We start from the raw sequence: 5,621 nt of genomic DNA on the forward strand, positions 1-5,621 counted from the left end.
ATTTTCCGCTTAACCCTTACAGCATCAGATATTTCCTGATTAAAAACAATGATGGTATTCCATATATTCCATATGATATCGTAATGACGTTGGGCCTACATATTACAAGGGCAGCTGGATAGCGGTGCGTCCTGTAGATCTTTACGAACGACCAGTTATAAAATACCTTAAGTAAGCTATTAGAAATTATTGCGAAGTTATCAAAATTGTGGATCAAGCAATTGCCCATCGCATCAAAATTAAAACGGAATAACTATATAGCCTGCACTATCAATAAAGCTATGAGGCACCCTTACTAAATCACCAGCAGAAATCAGACTACATGCCTACAAGACATTTATTAGACCAGCTTTAGAATATGCGGCAGTTGTTTGGAATCCGCACAAAAAGATCCATATCGCCAAACTTGAAAATGTCCAGCATTAATGTGTCAAGTTCATACATTTGTTATCGCTGCAAACCGTCCCGAACCTTTCTGCAAACAGATAATTTAGAAACTCCGCCGGCAAGACAATGCCAAGAAATAAAAATTTTCTATTTGATCTACCACAACCAAATCAGTCTAAATAGAAATGCATACTTTAATTCAGTTACCCAACGACGAACTCGCTCTTTTTTTTTTTTTTAAAGAAGGTAAGCGATTTTTTTGTGCAGAACAAATGTGCTAAAAGCGTCCTTTTTCCTAAAACTATCCGCACTTGGAACGACCTACCTGCAAATATGTGGTTGAGCGTTCAACGCTGCAATTTTTTTTGAATGCATTCCGTTATAGATAACGGTTTTTCAAACTGTTATATCATGGTGTTTACACTTCACTTTTTATTCTTTTTTGCTCTGTACGAGCGATATATGTCCTTTCGTTTTCGTCCTTCGCAAGACTGAATGTACTTTGCATTGTTGGGAAGTGTGAACGTCTGCATGTATCTCCCACTCCTGCCTAAACCCTGACATTCAGGCTGGTTCAGTTCAGTTCAGTCGTTCGGTCGTATCCGACTCTTCGTGACCCTATGGACATTTTTTAAGGAATAACAGCGCGGAGACAAAGGACAAGGAAGAAAAATATGTACCAATATGTTCCTTAAAAATATGTACCAACTAGCTCAACTTTCCGTGTTATTGAACCCTATGGACCATGTCACGCCACGCTTTGCGGTCTCTCACTATCTTCCTAACATCACATACCTTCATCTGCAGTGCCTCGAGGATGCCATTTAACCACCGCGTTCGCTGCCTACCCTTTCTCCGGTGACTCTCAACCCTTCCCAACATCAAATCTTTCTCCAGCGACTCCTCTCTTCTCATCAGATGACCAAAGTAGCTGAGCTTCAACTTTAGAATTTGACCCTCCAATGAGCACTCAGGGTTTATGGTCGACAATTTTGGCTGATTTGATCTTCTGGCAGTCCAGGAACTCTCAAGAGTCTCCGCCAGCACCACAATTCAAACGCGTCAATTCTTCGGCGGTCAGCCTTCTTCACGGTACAATTCTGGCATCCATACATCACAATTGGAAAGACCATAGCACGCGTTATACGGATCTTGGTTGGCAGATTAATGTCTCTGCTCTTTACTAGGTGGTCAAGGCTAACCATGACTCCAACCATGGCTGGTAGTAAGGAATAAATAAATAAATAAAACACTACCTCGCAATGACTTCTTAAAATTATTAAACAAGTTGTACCCAAGTTTCATACAGACCCAGATCATTTCAAGAAAGCCATAGCGACATTTTTTTATCAGCAACAGGTTGTTTGCCCACCTCTTACATAAAGCCCTCGTCCAAGGAAGTTCAGGTATACCGCTATATATTTTGAGAGCAAAAAAGATCGGAGAATACTACTTAATCCTTGCTCCTTTCCTACGAGAAGTTCCTGAAATGGAATCCACTGCCCTATACATCTTTTTTTTTTTTTTTTTTTTTTTTTTTGCACCGGTTATCCTGAACGCGCACGTCAGGAGAAGTCTCTAGCGATGGTAGGAAGGCTGATTCATATGACAAGTTTTCTTTTGCTCCTTAGGACATGGCTTTAGGTGTGCTTGTTAACTTGCACTGGTTGCGCTGAGAATTTGAGAGCCCTTTGGTGACTACAGAACTTTGGAAATAAGTTAAATCAATTCTGAACAGCAGAGAAGAAGCGAATTTTTCGGATTCGCTTCTACGTATATATGCACGCAGAAGACCGCGATAATGGCAAAAATGTTTCGCGTCCTTAGCCTATGCATCGAAGTACTGGCATTACGGCCCAGTAATCCCAGCAAGCACTGCCTACCAGGCGGGGTGGTGTTCTTTTCAAAGTTCCACATTCTGTCCACCCTTCATCTCCTCCGCTGGTACGTGCCGTACTCTCCATTCTAGCCGTCGCTAGTGGCTGCCAAAGGACAGTTTATTGGAGGTCCGCATTTTTTTATTCTTCATATTCAGGCCGTGGCCTCTTGTTCGCGAAGCTTTTCCTTGCACCCGTGAGAGGAACAGATTGCCTCCTATTTCCGGTAATGGCTTGTCAGCGAAAAAAAAACAGCCGCTTCAAGAGCCTCGTAACTGATTCGCTCCACGGCGCGGTCGACAATCACGCTAGCCGTATCTTATTATCAGTCTTGTTTCGGCACTTTTTTCTGAAAGTTTGCTGCACTGTCAGCTTCACTTAGACTCCGACTGATGACTACGTTCCAAGAATATGGGAACTCTTACAGCCCTATTAAGACGGGTATTTTGGCAGTGTCAAACAATGGCTGCTATTCACCCCCTCAGTTTATTAGTGCAGACTTGGGACCGGTGCTGAGTGAAGGCTCTGGCGAATCGATCGAGCACGCTGAATGCAAAGAGGAAAAAAGGGGGAGCTGCTGCTCGTGTGCTGTGCTGTGCTGCTCGTGTGATAGCCTGTTCGTGCTTACCCAATGCATCGAAATATCTAGAGTGGAAAATAGACCTTTGTATTTGGCCTTCCTGGACATAAACGGGGCGTACGACAACGTAAGCAGGGAACTCCTGTGGAACATATTAAAAGAAGGTATCGGTTATGAGATAATAGAGTTCCTACAGGAAATATATCGGGATAACAAAGTAGAAATTACGTGGGAAGGGATAAGAAGTACGGAGGATGTCAAAGTATGCAAAGGATTAAGACAAGGCTGTCCTCTATCACCGGTGCTGTTCATGCTTTATATGATAAACCTGGAACGGAGGATACAAGACAGTAACCTAGGTTTTAACCTGTCATATAGATAAGGTGGAAAGGCGGTAGAGCAGCGCCTCCCCGGTTTGATGTATGCAGACGATATTGTGCTGCTAGCTGAGAGTGGAAGAATTGCAAACTCTAGTTAAGTATTGCGGAGACGAAGGGGACGCTCTAGGCTTCAGTTTCAGCGCAGTTAAGTCGGGTCTGATGATTTTCAACGGCTCAACTGATCAGGGTCTTAAAATTCAAGGCCTTGAAATACCTAGAGTAGCAGAATATAAATATTTGGGGGTATGGGTAAACGAAGGATTGGCATACATTGGAAAGCATGAGCAATCACTTAAGGCCAAAGGGCGAAGGAATGCCGGGATAATGAAGCATGAGGCATTGTGGGGATACAATAGGTATGAGGTATTGAGGGGTATTTGGAAAGGAATTATGGTGCCCGGACTTACTTTCGGAAACGCGGTTTCGTGCCTAAAATCAGAGGTACAGTCGACATTAGAAACAAATCAGAGATCCGTTGGACGATTAGCACTAGGTGCCCACGGCAAAACTACAAATGAGGCGGTACAGGGAGATATGGGCTGGGCATCTTTCGAAGTACGGGAAGCTCAGAGTAAAATATTATATGAGGAACGCCTGAGGAAATTGGACAGTAACAGATGGGCAGCTAAGGTATTTAAATACCTGTACCTAAAATGCGTTGACTCACAATGGAGGAAAAGAACTAGGAAACTAACTAGTAAGTATGCTAGTAACAAGGACGGAGAAATAAAGAGTATTAAGCAACAGGTGAAAAACACAGAAGGCAAAAATTGGATAAATTCGATGAAAAAAAAAACAGAGTGTGGAATTATACCGAAAGTGGAAAATGCAGATCAGGAAGGAAGATTTCTTTGATAACTCAAGAGGCAGTGCCCTACTTTTTGAAGCTAGATCAGGGTGCCTTAGAACACGCAGCTACAAAAAGAAGTTTAACAATGGAGATGACGCATGTGCTGTATGTGGAAACTCCAGTGAAACAATTCACCATATTATACTCGAATGCAATGGTATCCATCCGGAAGTTGATGCAGGGGCAATCACTGTTCCTGAAGCTCTGGGGTTTAGAGATAACAGTGGCCGGGTGAATAAACCGGCGGTGGAAACTAGCAAAAAACGGCTGGAAGGTTGGTGGCTTAAAAGCAGAGAAGTGACATAATGTTAGTAATGTAGGAGCAAAATTTCATAAATAGAATGATGGTTTAGTTTACCGTTCTAAATCAATAATTAAGATATATGGAGAAAAATGAGCATAATAGCTACTGCTACTACCCCGTTTCAAAGGGGACGCTCCTATATTCCATCCATCCATCCATGTTAGTGATCCAGCATAACCGCGTATCGGCGGTACAATATAGTTCCTTTTAAGATGGTAATGCATATTACGGCCTCATTTTTGTCTCTTTTTCACCATTCGTCCATCTCTCCGCCCTTAAAGGAAATAACTAGTTCGACTGGGACAAAAATGTAAATGGCCCACTTAGGAACCGGACGACGTGGACGAGAACTTAAGCTCCAACTTGGAGGTTATCACACGGCAGCATGAACAGCTCTTGTTTGCTGGCTGCCTTTGCGGATTTTGGTTCGCTTTCATTGACGTTGATAGTTGCGTATTCGCCATCATCAACCGTTCTATACCCAGTGAAGAATGAAGGCAGTCGGGATAGCCTGGTAATCATTCATTGTACTTAATAGTAAGTTATCCTTTATTATTTACCTGAATTACCCATGCATATTCATTATTCCACAGTCATCTCATACCACACTATATAGAAGAACACCGGACAGAGATATCACTTCCCGCTGTAATCAACCAGTGCGCGCGGACGTTCCTGCATGACGGCGTGCCAATGGGGAAGCGTATTTATCCTGGGCTCTAAGGGCCCTGGAAGGCTAATTCCGTTAACACCGTCTCTCCTTAGATTTGTGTGCGCCCTTTCGCGTATTTTGGTTCTATACGACTTTTCCTTGTGCCAGATTTACAAATTGGCAGGTATCATAGCTTTCAGCCAAGCATTGGAAGTTGTTCAGGTTTATATAACTCTTAATGCGTTTGCACTAAAAACACAGACACAGCCACATATACACGCAGTTAATGTATTGATGGTTCGTACTTCGGATGGATTCCGACGTTTCTCGGTTCCCCAGCGAAGTGCAGAATAAGATGCAGCCGGTTCACCAAAGTTAGACGATATAGACACAATTTATTTACATAGTTACTAGTCGGAATCCAGATCGAGGATCAGGATCGATGATCACAATGAGAATCAAGATGCTTGAAGACTTTTCAGGGGCTCATTTGAAGGCTTCCGAATTGCGGGGGAAAATTTGGCTGTTTTCTAATAAACCAGTCACACCCGTTGATGAAAGCCCGCCCACGATAAGGCGGTGCCTTCACAC

The sequence above is a fragment of the Amblyomma maculatum genome, chromosome 10 (assembly GCF_055883805.1).
Source record: "Amblyomma maculatum isolate TAMU_Amacu chromosome 10, ASM5588380v1, whole genome shotgun sequence".
In the NCBI taxonomy this organism is placed as follows: domain Eukaryota; kingdom Metazoa; phylum Arthropoda; class Arachnida; order Ixodida; family Ixodidae; genus Amblyomma; species Amblyomma maculatum.